Source organism: Triticum aestivum, chromosome 7A (assembly GCF_018294505.1).
Source record: "Triticum aestivum cultivar Chinese Spring chromosome 7A, IWGSC CS RefSeq v2.1, whole genome shotgun sequence".
In the NCBI taxonomy this organism is placed as follows: domain Eukaryota; kingdom Viridiplantae; phylum Streptophyta; class Magnoliopsida; order Poales; family Poaceae; genus Triticum; species Triticum aestivum.
The window spans coordinates 126,635,759-126,651,853 of NC_057812.1; positions in this window are offsets into that span (position 1 = coordinate 126,635,759).

Sequence of the window (16,095 nt, forward strand, 5' to 3'; positions counted from 1 at the left end):
CTCCCGCATCGTGTCGGGAGAATGCCCCATCAAAGTACATGACCCAGCCATCCGGTGCTTCACTTCCCGGGGAAAGTGATCGGTCTTCGCCTGCCTCGAGACCCGGCGCTTCTGCCCATTCTGCCACGAAATCCGCTAGCGCGGCTCTCTTGATGACTTTGGTCATACTGAATTCTAGCTGAAATGCCTGTAGCTCGATGTTCCATTCAGCAACCCTTTCAGCTGAGTTGGGGCTCCTGAGTACCCTCTCCAAGGGGTATGCCGAGACGACCTTGATGGGGTGGCCTTGGAAGTAGTGCCGCAGCTTGCGTGAGGCTACCAATAGCGCAAGGAGGAGCTTTTGAGGCATGGGGTACCGCGCCCTCGTGTCCCGTAGCACTGTGCTGACGAAATACATGGGGTGCTCGACGAGGTTGAGGGTGCTGGCACTGCTTGCGTCCTCCAGAGGTCGAGGTGTCTCTTGAGACGACGTAGCTCCTAGTGCTTGGTCGCCTGAAGGGGCCTCTCCTGCTCCGGGTGCGTTCTCCTGCTGCGGCTGTTCCTTTCCGGCTGCGGTTGCGGCCTTCGCGAGGGCCTCCTGGCTCTGCGTTGCTTCAGTTCGAACGGTCGATGCGGCCTTGGCACAACACTCCTCCCTAACCGCTACCAGGGCTGCGCTAGCGGAGTAGGGGGTGGCCGCAAGGTAGAGCACCAGGGGCTCCCGAGGACGCGGAGCTACCATCACTGGTGGACTGGTAAGGTATCTCTTGAGGTCTTGGAATGCCTTGTCGGCCTCTTCAGTCCATTCAAAGAGGCCCTTTTTCTTCATCAGCTTGAAGAAGGGCAGCGCTCGTTCCCCCAGCTTGGAGATGAAACGCCCCAGCGCAGTTACACGCCCGGTGAGCTTCTGCATTTCTCTGAGGGTCCTTGTAGGGCTCATGTCTTTGACTGCCTTGACCTTCTCCGGGTTGGCCTCGATGCCCTTGTGGGATATGAGGAAACCAAGGAGCTTGCCTGAGGGGACTCCAAACACGCACTTCTCCGGGTTGAGCCGTAGTTCCACTTCGTTGAGGCTCGCGAAGGTTTCTTCCAGGTCCTGTATCAGGGTCCTTGCCTCACGAGACTTCACCACAATGTCGTCGACGTAAGCTTCAACATTCCTCCCGAGCTGCCGACCTAAGGCGATGTGCATCAGCTGCTGAAAGGCCGCGCCTGCGTTGCGCAACCCAAACGGCATGCACGTACAACAGTACACTCCACACGAGGTCAGGAAGGCCGTCTTCTCCACGTCTTCTACCGCCATCTTGATCTGGTGATAGCCCGAGAAGGCATCTAGGAAGCACAATAGGTCACACTCTGCGGTGGAGTCGACTATCTGGTCAATGCGGGGGAGCGGAAATGGATCCTGCGGGCAAGCCTTGTTGAGGTTGGTGAAGTCGACACACATGCGCTCCCTTCCTCCCTTTTTCAGCACAACGACTAGATTAGCCAGCCAATCAGGGTAGCGGACCTCGCGGATAACTCCTGCCGCCTCTAGCTTCCGGGTCTCCTGAACGATGAAAGCCTGTTTCTCAGTAGACTGCCGCCTTGCCTTCTGCTTCACGGGGTGCACATTGGGGCACACGTTGAGGTGATGCTCAATCACTTCCCTTGGGACCCCTGCTAACTGATCAGGTTCCCACGCAAACACCTTCTTGTTCGCACACAGGAGCCCGATCAGGGCTTTCTCCTGCTCGGGCTCGAGGTTGGCCACTATGGTGAAGGTGGCGCTAGCGGACCCGTCCTCGTAGACTGGTACCTGCTTGGTTTCTACCTTGTCTTGGGTGAACAACTGCTTCTTTTTAGCCGACGCAGGCCCCTTGGGCTCAAGGGCGTCGGTGCCAGTGGGCTGCGCCACCGCGGCCGCCCTGAAAATAAGCTGGAGCACCTGCAGCGCATCCCTTGTGTCTCCTGACACGGTGAGGACGCCACTGCTCCGGGCATCTTCATGAGGTTGTACGCCGGGTGAGTTGCCTCCATGAACCGGGCCAAGGCCGGGTAGCCGAGGATGGCGTTGTAGGGGAGGCCGATGGGGGCGATGTCGAAGTCGATCAGCTCTGTGCGGAAGTTGTCGTAGGTGCCGAAGGTCACTGGGAGGCGGATCTGCCCCAAGGAGGCGGTGGAACCGGCTCCGATGCCTGAGAAGGGCCTGCTGGGCTGGGGCCGCTCCGGTGGCATGTGAAGGAGGCTAAAGGCCTCCACCGAGAGCACGTTGAGGCCGGCACCACCGTCGATGAGGGTCCTGGTGACGGCCACTTGGCAGATGGTGGGGGTGCATAGCATCAGGAGTGCGCCCGAACCAGAGGGGTTGAAGGGGTGATCATCCGCGCCGAAAGTTAGATCGACCTCGGGCGCCACCCAGCCCGGGGGGGGGGGCTTCTCGGCGCTTGGAGGCGGTGCTGATCCGGCGGGTGAACGGCTTGACGTGATGCCTCGAGGGTGGTGCCTGGGAGCCACCCAGGAGAGCTGCTACGACGAGCAGCGCTGGTGCGGCGAAACGGGCGAGGAAGAGGTCGCACAGTTCCTCCCAGGAGGTGAAGAGGCCGTCGGCAGGTGGAGGAGCCACGCGCGCGGGATGCTGGTGAGGGCCATGGGTAACCAGTTGGCCATCACCTGGTTGTCTCCCCCTGCTCTAAGGACGGCCTCCTGTATGCCAGGAGGAAAATCATCGGGTCCGTCGTGCCGTCGTAGCGCGGTGGCGTCTCGGGCCTGAACTTGCGCGGCCACTGCACCTGTCGCAAGGCGGGGGCCAAGGCCCGGAGCCCCCTGGCCCCGGTGTCGACATCCGTTGCTGGAGCGGGCGGTGGGTTGTCCGCCATGAGGGTGGGATGCGATGTTGGGGGAGAGCGGGTTGTCAAGAGGGAGGACTCCGGCACACCCCTACCTGGCGCGCCAAATGTCGGATTTCGGGTTCCGGTAGACCCTTGAGGTTCGAACACTGGGGTGCGCGCGGAGATCTCTCCCCTACCGATCTACGTCCGATCCTCTCGTGCGAACTAAGATGAAAATGATGAACAACACAAGAGACACAAGGTTTATACTGGTTCGTGCCACCGTTGTGGTGTAATACCCTACTCCAGTGTGTGGTGTGGTGGATTGCCTCTGGGGTTGATGATGGACAGTACAAGGGAAGAACAGCCTCGCGAGGGGTGTTCTTGAGCTGGTGTGGTGTGTTCTACTTAGTCTCTACTGGGTTCTTCCCTCTCCCCTCTCCTTTGTGGAGGCTAGCTCTATTTATAGAGGCCCTGGGCCTCTCCCCAAATAATTGAGCGGGAAGGGCGCCAACAATTGGCCATTTTGAAGGGGAACATATAGTACAAGTTATCCTGACCAAAGGTGGTCTTCGGCTGCCAAAAGCACTGGTGACGATGCTGTCTTGGGCTCCACGGTGACCTCCATCCGGCCGTCCGGCTGGTCTTGGTCTCGTTGCACCGGAATGGTAACCTTTGCCTGATACCTAGGCCGGCGCTTGCCCCCTTTGCATGAAAGGGGAAACAAGGACCCTGCGTAGGCCGGCGCCCGCCTGGTGCCCGCCTGGCCTCGATCGTCATGGCTTGCGTCATGGGATCCTCGCGAGGTACCCTTGCATTGATCTCTCCGCCTTCTCGCGAGCCTGCTTGATGAGGCCGCTCTTGAGGAAGCTTCCTATCGTCCGCCCCGCGAGGCTTGGCCCCTCGCGAGGGCCTTGAGCTTGGGCCGATGAAGATGGGCCGCGCTGGGCCCCCACCTGAGCCACGCCGCAGGCCGCAGGTAGGCAAGTCTAGGGACCCCCGTTCCCAGAACGCCGACAAACAGCCTAAGCATGGGGATGCCAAAGGCACCCCAAGGTAAAATTCAAGGAAAACCAAAATCCTAAGCTTGGGGATGCCCCGGAAGGCACCCCCTCTTTCGTCTTCGTCCATCGGTAACTTTACTTGATGCTCTATTTTTATTCACCACATGATATGTGTTTTTCTTGGAGCGTCTTGTATGATTTGAGTCTTTTCTTTTTAGTTTACCACAATCATCCTTGCTGTACACACCTTTTGGGAGAGACACACATGAATCGGAATTTAATAGAATACTCTATGTGCTTCACTTATATCTTTTGAGCTAGATAATTTTGCTCTAGTGCTTCACTTATATCTTTTTAGAGCACGGTGGTGGTTTTATTTTATACAAATTATTGATCTCTCATTCTTCACTTATATTATTTTGAGAGTCCTTTATAACAGCATGGTAATTTGCTTTGGTTATAAAATTAGTCCTAATATGATAGGCATCCAGGATGGGTATAATAAAAACTATCATAAAAAGTGCATTGAATACTATGAGAAGTTTTATACTTGACGATTGTTTTGAGATATGAAGATGGCGATGTTAGAGTCATGCTAGTTGAGTAGTTGTGAATTTTAGAAATACATGTGTTAAAGTTTGTAATTCTCGTAGCATGCACGTATGGTGAACCATTATGTGATGAAGTCGGAGCATGATTTATTTATTGATTGTCTTCCTTTTGAGTGTCGGTCGGGGATGAGCGATGGTCTTTTCCTACCAATCCATCCCCCTAGGAGCATGCGCGTAGTACTTTGTTTCGATAACTAATAGATTTTTGCAATAAGTATGTGAGTTCTTTATGACCAATGTTGAGTCCATGGATTATACGCACTCTCACCCTTGCACCATTGCTAGCCTCTCTATTATCGCGCAACTTTCGCTGGTACCATAAACCCTTCATATACCTTCCTCAAAACAGCCACGATACCTACCTATTATGGCATTTCCATAGCCATTCTGAGATATATTGACATGCAACTTTCCACCGTTCCATTTATTATGACACGCTCCATCATTGTCATATTGCTTTGCATGATCATGTAGTTGACATCGTATTTGTGGCAAATCCACCGTTCATAATTCTTTCATACATGTCACTCATGAGTCATTGCACATCCCGGTACACCGCCGAAGGCATTCATATAGAGTCATATTTTGTTCTAACTATCGAGTTGTAATTCTTGAGTTGTAAGTAAATAAAAGTGTGATGGTCATCATTATTAGAGCATTGTCCCATGTGAGGAAAGGATGATGGAGACTATGATTCCCCCACAAGTCGGGATGAGACTCCGGACGAAAAATTTAAAAAGGGAGAAAAAAGAGGCCAAAAAAGGAGAGGGCCCAAAAAAACAAAAAAAAAGGAATGAGAGAAGGGACAATGCTACTATCCTTTTACCACACTTGTGCTTCAAAGTAGCACCATGATCTTCATGATAAAGAGTATCCTATGTTGTCACTTTCATATACTAGTAGGAATTTTACAATATAGAACTTGGCTTGTATATTCCAATTATGGGCTTCCTCAAATTGCCCTAGGTCTTCGTGAGCAAGCAAGTTGGATGGACACCCACTTAGTTTCTTTTTGAGCTTTCATACACTTATAGCTGTAGTGCATCCGTTGCATGGCAATCCCTACTCACTCATATTGATATCTATTGATGGGCATCTCCATAGCCCATTGATACGCCTGGTTGATGTGAGACTATCTTCTCCTTTTTGTCTTCTCCACAACCACCATTCTATTCCACATATAGTATGTCCATGACTCACACTCATATATTGCGTGAAGATTGAAATTTTTGAGAACATTAAAAGTATGAAACAATTGCTTGTATTGTCATCGAGGTTGTGCATGATTTAAATACTTTGTGTGGGGAAGATAAAGCATAGCCAGACTATATGATTTTGTAGGGATAACTTTCTTTGGCCATGTTATTTTGAGAAGACATGATTGCTTCATTAGTATGCTTGAAGTATTATTATTTTCTATGTCAATATTAAACTTTTGTCTTGAATCTTTCGGATCTGAACATTCATGCCACAATAAAGAAAATTACAATTATAATTATGCTAGGTAGCATTCCACATCAAATATTTTGTTTATATCATTTACCTACTCGAGGACGAGCAGGAATTAAGCTTGGGGATGATTGATACATCTCCAACGTATCTATAATTTTTGATTGTTCCATGCTATTATATTATCTGTTTTGGATGTTTAATGGGCTTTAATTTACACTTTTATATTATTTTTGGGACTAACCTACTAACCAAAGGCCCCGTGCAAATTACTGTTTTTTTGCCTATTTCAGTGTTTCATAGAAAAGGAATATCAAACGGAATCCATACGGAATGAAACCTTCGGGAGAGTTATTTTTGGAACAAACGTGATCCGGGAGACTTGGAGTGGCCGTCAAGAAAGAAGCGAGGAGGCCACGAGGCAGGGGGCGCGCCCAGGTGGGCAGGCGCGCCCCCACCGTCGTGGGCCCCTCGCAGCTCCACCGACGTACTTCTTCCTCCTATATATACCCATATACCCCGAAAACAACCAGGAGCACCACGAAACCCTATTTCCACCGCCGCAACCTTCTGTACCCAAGAGATCCCATCTTGGGGCCTTTTTCGGAGCTCCGCGGAGGGGGAATCAATCACGGAGGACTTCTACATCAACACCATAGCCTTTCCGATGATGTGTGAGTAGTTTACCATAGACCTTTGGGTCCATAGTTATTAGCTAGATGGCTTCTTCTCTCTCTTTCGATCTCCATACAAAGTTCTCCTCGATTCTCTTGGAGATCTATTTGATGTAATTCTTTTTGCGGTGTGTTTGTCGAGATCCGATGAATTGTGGGTTTATGATCAACATTATCTATGAACAATATTTGATTCTTCTCTGAAATCTGTTATGTATTATTTATAATCTTTGCAAGTCTCTTCGAATTATCAGTTTGGTTTGGCCTACTAGATTGATCTTTCTTGCAATGGGAGAAGTGCTTAGCTTTGGGTTCAATCTTGCGGTGTCCTTTCCTAGTGACAGCGGGGGGCAGCAAGGCACATATTTTATTGTTGCCATCGAGGATAAAAAGATGGGGTTTATATCATATTGCTTGAGTTTATCCCTCTACAACATGTCATCTTGCCTAATGCGTTACTCTGTTCTTATGAACTTAATAATCTAGATGCATGCTGGATAGCGGTCGATGTGTGGAGTAATAGTAGTAGATGCAGAATCGTTTTGGTCTAGTTGTCGTGGACGTGATGCCTATATACATGATCATGCCTAGATATTCTCATAATTATTCGCTTTTATATCAATTGCTCGACAGTCATTTGTTTACCCACCGTAATACTTATGCTATCTTGTGAGAAGCCACTAGTGAAACCTATGGCCCCTGGGTCTATCTTTCATCATATTATTTTCATATCAATTTGGTATTTCAATTACTATTTATTTCGCAATCTTTATTTTCCAATCTATATCATAAAAATACCAAAAATATTTATCTTATTATCTCTATCATATCTCACTTTTGCAAGTGGTCGTGAAGGGACTGACAACCCCTTTATCGCGTTGGTTGCAAGGTTCTTATTTGTTTGTGTACGTGCGAGGTGACTTGCGTGTAGTCTCCTATTGGATTGATACCTTGGTTCTCAAAAACCGTGGGAAATACTTACGCTACATTGCTGCATCACCATTTCCACTTCAAGGGAAAACCAACGAAGTGCTCAAGAGGTAGCAAGAAGGATTTCTGGCGCCGTTGCCGGGGAGGTTGCACCAAGTCAAACCAAGATTTGATCTCCCGTCAACAAACCATTTCTAGCGCCGTTGCCGGGGAGATCTACGCACAAGTCAAGACATACCAAGTACCCATCACAAACTCTTATCCCTCACATTACATTATTTGCCATTTGCCTCTCATTTTCCTCTCCCTCACTTCACCCTTGCTGTTTTATTCGCCCTCCTTTTCCATTCACCTCTTTTTGCTTGCCTCTTGCTGCCATCATGTCTGAAATTGGGGAGGTTATCGTTGATAAGGATAGTGGTAATAACATGGAAAACTTTGATACTTTTGTTGATCCTCATGAAGAACCCACTATTTTACACACTAAAAAGTTTTGGATTGGTAGTGGTAATATTATTGGAAAAGGAGTTATTCAAGATTTCTTTACTTGTGCCGGTGCTTTGCCCACCATGAGCGGGTCTATTCTTTGTAAAACTAATAGTCTTGCAGATGCTATACCGTTGCTTATTTTTGAACTTGAAAGACAATTTATCCATATGCATCCTTGCATACAGAGGATCTTTCACTAGTAGAAAAAGGGTCAAATGTGAAGCACATTAGTGCCGGTTTGAATTTGAGCCGGCACTAATGTGACCATTAGTGCCGGTTCCAACGGCTAGGCGGGCGGGCATCATTAGTACCGGTTTGTGGGCAACCTTTAGTGCCGGTTCATGCCACGAACCGGTACTAATGAGGCTGTGTCAGGCTATGGTTAGGCTGGGGCCCCCACGAAAACCTTTAGTACTGGTTCATGCCATGAACCGGTACTAGAGTTTCTTAGTAAGCTGATTTTTAGTCCCACCTCGCCAAGAGAGAGGCAGTATGAGCGGTTTATAAGCCGTGAGTGCACAGACAATGACGAAGAGGCGCAATGCTCACCTGCATGTTGATTAGCTTCAAGCCTTTCGAAATAGCATAGATTGCACTGAGCTATGTGCAGTGCAGTCTACACCATTCCGAAAGGCTTGAAGCAAATTAACCAGCGTTGCACCTCTTTTTTATTTTTAATAACTTATTTGAACTCCGGACTTCTTTTGTGTTCAGTATGCAGCATTCAAAGCGACGTCATCAATTTCCAAAATGAAAATGACCGTGAAATTGAAAATCACTACAAAATGAATTCTAAAAATGTTGAAACTTGGCATGGTATCATCATTTCACCCGCATAGCATGTGCAAAAGAGTAGAGAGGGTCACGGCAAAAACTGGACGCACTTCGTGTACAAACTGGACAAACTCTTTCGGAGTATCAGGGTTTCGGACGAGAACTCATCTGTTACACATGCACTTCAATGTTTTTTAAACTTATTTGAACTCCGGACTTCTTTTGTGTTCAGTATGCAACATTCAAAACGACGTCATCAATTTCCAACATGTTCTGACATCATTTGTTGTTTTTCGGTCATTTACCTAATTGTTTAGAGAGCTAAATGACCGTGAAATTGAAAATCACTACAAAATGAATTCTGAAAATTTTGAAACTTGGCATGGTATCATCATTTCACCCGCATAGCATGTGCGAAAGAGTAGAGAGGGTCACGGCAAAAACTGGACGCACTTCGTGTACAAACTGGACAAACTCTTTCGGAGTATCAGGGTTTCGGACGAGAACTCATCTGTCACACGGGCACTTCAATGTTTTTTAAACTTATTTGAACTCCGGACTTCTTTTGTGTTTAGTATGCAGCATTCAAAGCGACGTCATCAATTTCCAACATGTTCTGACATCATTTGTTGTTTTTCGGTCATTTACCTAATTGTTTAGAGAGCTAAATGACCGTGAAATTGAAAATCACTACAAAATGAATTCTGAAAATGTTGAAACTTGGCATGGTATCATCATTTCACCCGCATAGCATGTGCGAAAGATTAGAGAGGGTCACGGCAAAAACTGGACGCACTTCGTGTACAAACTGGAAATAGAAGAAAATAAATAGAAGAAAAGAAATAATGCAGAAAAGAAAAAAACTATACAAAAAAATTACTCAAAAATAAATAGAAGAAAATAAATAATGTAGAAAAGAAAAAAACTATATAAAAATTACTCAAAAATAAATAGAAGAAAATAAATAATGCAGAAAAGAAAAAACTATATAAAAAATTTGTTGGCGCGTTGCCCAGTGGGCCTACCAGACCTAGGGTGTGCAAATGCAGGCCCAGAAGGGCCAGCAGACTCACAGGGCAGCGCGCCCTAGTTAGGCCCAGAAGCCTGCTATATAGAGAAGCTCGAAGGAGCAGCCGCGGCTGGGTTTATAAACCAGTGCGGCTACCCTTCGCTCGGCGAGGTGGGACTAAACATTGTGCACCGCCGGTGATAGCGCATAACCATTAGTACTGGTTGGTGGCTCCAACCATTACTAAAGGGGGGGTCTTTAGTACCGGTTCGTGGCACGAACCGGTACTAAAGGGGTCGTTTCCCGCCCCTTGGCCTGGCGAAAATTGGCCTTTAGTACCGGTTGGTGGCTCCAACCGGTACTAAAGACCCCTCCTATATATATGGCACTTACAAAAAAATCAGTTTCATCGACCACCAGTACTTCTTCTTGATCCAACTTCTTCGCCGCGCCCGTCGCCCATCGTGCGCCGCCCTCGCCGCCCCCTCCGCCCGTCGTCGCCGTCGCCCACGCCACCCGTCACCACCGTCGCCCCCGCCACCCGTCGTCGCCGTCACCGCCGTCGCCCCCACGCGCCACGCCCGTCGCCGCCGCCTCTCGCCCGCCGCGCCCGTCCCCGTCGTCGCCTGCCGCCGCCCGTAGGCCACCGCCCCCCGCTCGTACACACACATACACACACAGACACACACACACACACCATACACACACATTGTTTTTACTTATTTTCTATTTTCTGTTGTTTAGATTAATGTTAGATAAATTACGTAGATAATAATGTTAGAATGTTAATGTTAGATGAATTATATGGAAAAAATGTTAAATATTAATGTCAAATATATTTTACATGAATTAGAACAAGTTGAACTAGTTGAATTAGTATAGCTAGATATTAATTAGGTATATATATGAGATTTGAACTAGTTGAATTAATGTAACTAGTTTATTTTTAGTATGAAAATTAATAGAACAAGTTTATTTTTAGTAAGAAAATTTAGGTATATGAGATTTGATGATCTAATCAAAATATTACTATATAGAACTACCTACTTTATTTTAGTAAGAAATTAATAGAACTAGTTTATTTTTAGTAAATGCTTAGTTGAATTAATAGAACTAGTTTATTTAGTTGAATTAATAGAACTAGTAAGTGTTTAATGTTTCACCTATATATGAACATATGTTAGATATTAATGTCAAATGTTAGATGAATTAGATATAAATTATATGTTAGATATATATTTAATTTAGTTATATGAGATTTCATTATCTAATTAACATTTTATTATATAGAACTAGCTACCTTATTTTTAGTAAGAAAATTAATAGAACTAGTTTAGTTGAATTAATTAGTTGAACTAGTTAGTTGAATTAGTTCAATTAATTAGGTATATTCTTCGTAAGTGCTTAGTTGAATTAGTTCAATTAATTAGTTGAACTAGTTGAATTAACAGAATTAGTTGAATTAATAGAACTAATAAGTGTTTAATGTTTCACCTATGAACATAGGAATGTCGTCTGACGACGAACACGATTTCATTATGTGCGAATACTGCGAAGACCAGCGCGGCCTGTGCGGCAGAAATTTTCTAGTTGATGATAGACGCTTCAGCATCAAGCTGGATGAGAACTTCGAAGTGGATACAGTAAGTCACAACGACAAGTCTTTTTTCGTAATTAAGCATGACTTATGCTTCATTTGCTTCAACTTTTAATTTTAATTTTTCACTATTCTACTAGCGTATCCCCTGCCATGCAAGAATTTTTGTCTTGGATAAGATAGGTTTCAGTCCTAACGAAACTATGGAGGTAAAAAGAGTTTACTTGAAGACCGAGCATGGTTATACCTTCAACGTCAAATTATACAATGCAGACACATACACCTATTTTGAATGCAAAACTTGGCAAGCACTATGCAAGGCTTATGCATTTGAGCCTGATATGGTTATCACCTTTGATATTCGTCCGGAAGATGATATTGAAGGTAATAGAGACATCTGGGTCGATGTGCAGACGCCTCCAGTTCTACCATTATGTGAGTTTCTCAACCATATTTATGTCTTCGATATGAGATTATTTGAACCAGTTGAATAATTAATAGATCTCAATTTATATTGACAGCTTACTTCCAATCAAGCAAACATGTCCGGCGCTTGGTAGACAGGACCGTCCACTGTCCCGGGGCTGAACTAAACTGCGAGGAGACAAGTCATTATGTTTCATGGCTTGAGGATCTTGATGCTGTCAAGACAAATTTCTTTCCTGCACTTAGAAATGTTAGTACTCAAAACGTGCGACCAATAGTGTTCGTACTGAACTACGGTCACATATATTTAGGAAAGATGGTAAGATTTCTACTATTTCTCCTCAGTGCATCTTTTGCATACATTATTTTTTAAGCTAAACTTCATTGCTAAGTATGTTACTATACGATGTTCTTCAACAGGGACTCCCGATGAATGTTGTGCCTGATTGGATCGAGACTAAAGGTACCATGAATATTGTTAGCTTACGGCCAAGATATCCTACAATGCACTTTAGTGCATTCAGGATTTCTAATAGCGAGGAATGCTTAATAGTAAAAGACTGGAGCAAAATTGTGAACGATCACAGAGAAGTACTAGGGGGCAGCAATCAGAAGCGCAACCCATGATTAGGAGACAGGTTCATCTGCATGCTCCAATATGATGAATCAGCAAAGCTATACATGTTCTATGCTATTTTACCTGAGAGAGAGCAGCAGGAGTGATTAATTAGCTAGTTCATGCTCTTAGTACTTGTCCTCTCATGTCCGTGTTCTTCGTCCTGAACTTAATCTCAAAGAGTGATTTGCTTTTGTGGTGTTATGAACGCTTATAATATCATTACTATGTTGAACTCGATGATATCTTTGCTATGAAAACCGTTGGTGACGATATATATGATGCAAGAGTTTTTATATTAATTAATATGATGATGATGATGATGAGTTATTATATCATTTATGAAAGAAATTGCATATTAGTTTCAACTGGATGGATTCTAGCTAAGTGATCAAGTATATGCCATATCCATATTACTTCGATCACTTAAGTAGGTGATCAAGTATATATAATATGGATATGACATATACTTGATGACTTAGCTAGGATCCATGCATCTAGTCAAACTAATCACCTAATGATTTAACAACTCATTATAATGTAAAACAATCACTAAATTAAATTGAAAACACAAAATTAAAGTAAAAATAAAAAATAAAACCAAAACACACTGAAACATTTAATACCGATTGGTGTTACCAACCAGTACTAATGTCCTATGTGCCCACGGAGCTGGCTTGTGCCACATGGTTGCCCTTTAGCACCGGTTCGTGCTGAACCAGTACTAAAGGGGGGGGCCTTATTGCCTACAATTTAGTGCCGGTTACCGAACCGGCACTAAAGGGCCTTACGAACCGGTGCTATTGCCCGGTTCAGCACTAGTGTTTCTAGAATTTTCTAATATTGAGCATTCTTCTGTTAAGCGAGCAGCTACCATATTTTTAGCTCACGAGTTCAGATTTATAATAAAAGAGGCCAATGAAATTTTTGCGCATTATAGGGTGGATGCTGGCCGTTCTCCCATAGAAGCAATCCTTTTTTATCAAGAGGACATAATGCGCTTACGGTCTTTAGATCATGTTGCTTTTAACGAAAACCTTAGAAAGAAGGTTCCTACGATTGTTCTTGTTGATAGGATTTCTGAACTTAACCATAATTTTGCTATCCAAAACAATGGGTTGGGTTTTTCCCTTGAACACATGACTTTTTGCCAAAAGAATGCTTATAATGATGAATTGGTTGTGCAATATGAGGGGCCAAAGGAGGAACCAATACCTCCCGAGCTTGATCTTGGGGACTTTTGTCCCATTAAATTTATCCCTTTTGATTACTTTTTCTTGCCACAAAGAAAGCTTGCTACTGAACGTAGGGAGTATGAGATGATTTTTCGCTATTTACCTTATCATTATCATGACAATACCTAGATCTATTCTTGTTTTTATGCCTAGCTAGCGGCGTTAAACGATAGCGCTTGTTGGGAGGCAACCCAATTTTATTTTTGTTTTTTGCTTTTTAGTTCTGTTTGGTAATAAATAATTCATCTAGCTTCTGTTTAGATGTGGTTTTATGATTTTAATTAGTGTTTGTGCCAAGCAGAACCTTTGGGAAGACTTGGGGGAAGTTTTTGCGATCTTGCTGTAAAAAAACAGAAACTTTAGCGCTCACGAGATTTGCTGCCATATTTTAATGGAGAATGCTATTAGGTTGATTATTTTTGCAGATGATTAATAGACAAATTTCTCACGTCCACCAATTTATTTTATAATTTTTATGGTTACAGAAGTATTCCAAACCTACAGATTACTACAGACTGTTCTGTTTTGACAGATTCTGTTTTTCGTGTGTTGTTTGCTTATTTTGATGAATCTATGGCTAGTATCGGGGGGTATGAACCATAGAGAAGTTGTAATAAAGTAGTTTTAACACCAATATAAATAAAGAATGAGTTCATCACAGTACCTTAAGTGGTGATTTGTTTTCTTATGCTAACGGAGCTCATGAGATTTTCTGTTGAAGTTTTGTGTTGTGAAGTTTTCAAGTTTTGGGTAAAGATTTGATGGATTATGGAATAAGGAGTGGCAACAGCCTAAGCCTAGGGATGCCAAAGGAACCCCAATGTAAAATTCAAGGACAACCAAAATCCTAAGCTTGGGGATGCCCCGGAAGACATCCCCTCTTTTGTCTTCGTCCATCGGTAACTTTACTTGATGCTATATTTTTATTCACCACATGATATGTGTTTTGCTTGGAGCGTCTTGTATGATTTGAGTCTTTGATTTTTAGTTTACCACAATCATCCTTGCTGTACACACCTTTTGGGAGAGACACACATGAATTGGAATTAATTAGAATACTCTATGTGCTTCACTTATATCTTTTGAGCTAGATAATTTTGCTCAAGTGCTTCACTTATATCTTTTTAGAGCACGGTGGTGGTTTTATTTTATATAAATTATTGATCTCTGATGCTTCACTTATATTATTTTGAGAGTCCTTTAGAACAGCATGGTAATTTGCATTGGTTATAAAATTAGTCCTAATATGATAGGCATCCAGGATGGGTATAATAAAAACTATCATAAAAAGTGCATTGAATACTATGAGAAGTTTGATACTTGATGATTGTTTTGAGATATGAAGATGGTGATGTTAGAGTCATGCTAGTTGAGTAGTTGTGAATTTTAGAAATACTTGTGTGAAAGTTTGTAATTCCCGTAGCATGCACGTATGGTGAACCGTTATGTGATGAAGTCGGAGCATGATTTATTTATTGATTGTCTTTGTTATGAGTGGCGGTCGGGGACGAGCGATGGTCTTTTACTACCAATCTATACCCCTAGGAGCATGCACGTAGTACTTTGTTTCGATAACTAATAGATTTTTGCAATAAGTATGTCAGTTCTTTATGACTAATGTTGAGTCCATGGATTATACGCACTCTCACCCTTCCACCATTGCTAGCCTCTCTAGTATCGCGCAACTTTCGCGGGTACCATAAACCCACCATATAACTTACTCAAAACAGCCACGATACCTACCTATTATGGAATTTCCATAGCCATTCTGAGATATATTGACATGCAACTTTCCACCGTTCCATTTATTATGACACGCTCCATCATTGTCATATTGCTTTGCATGATCATGTAGTTGACATTGTATTTGTGGCAAAGCCACCGTTCATAATTCTTTCATACATGTCACTCATGAGTCATTGCACATCCCGGTACACCGTCGGAGGCATTCATATAGAGTCATATTTTGTTCTATGTATCGAGTTGTAATTCTTGAGTTGTAAGTAAATAAAAGTGTGATGGTCATCATTATTAGAGCATTGTCCCATGTGAGGAAAGGATGATGGAGACTATGATTCCCCCACAATTCGGGATGAGACTCCGGATGAAAAATTAAAAAAAGGAGAAAAAAGAGGCCAAAAAAAGTGAGGGCCCAAAAAAACAAAAAAAGAGAAATGAGAGAAAAAGAGAGAAGGGACAATGCTTCTATCCTTTTACCACACTTGTGATTCAAAGTAGCACCATGATCTTCATGATAGAGAGTCTCCTATGTTGTCACTTTCATATACTAGTGGGAATTTTACAATATAGAACTTGGCTTGTATATTCCAATGATGGGCTTCCTCAAATTGCCCTAGGTCTTCGTGAGCAAGCAAGTTGGATGCACACCCCCTTAGTTTCTTTTTGAGCTTTCATACACTTATAGCTCTAGTGCATCCGTTGCATGGCAATCCCTACTCACTCACATTGATATCTATTGATGGGCATATCCA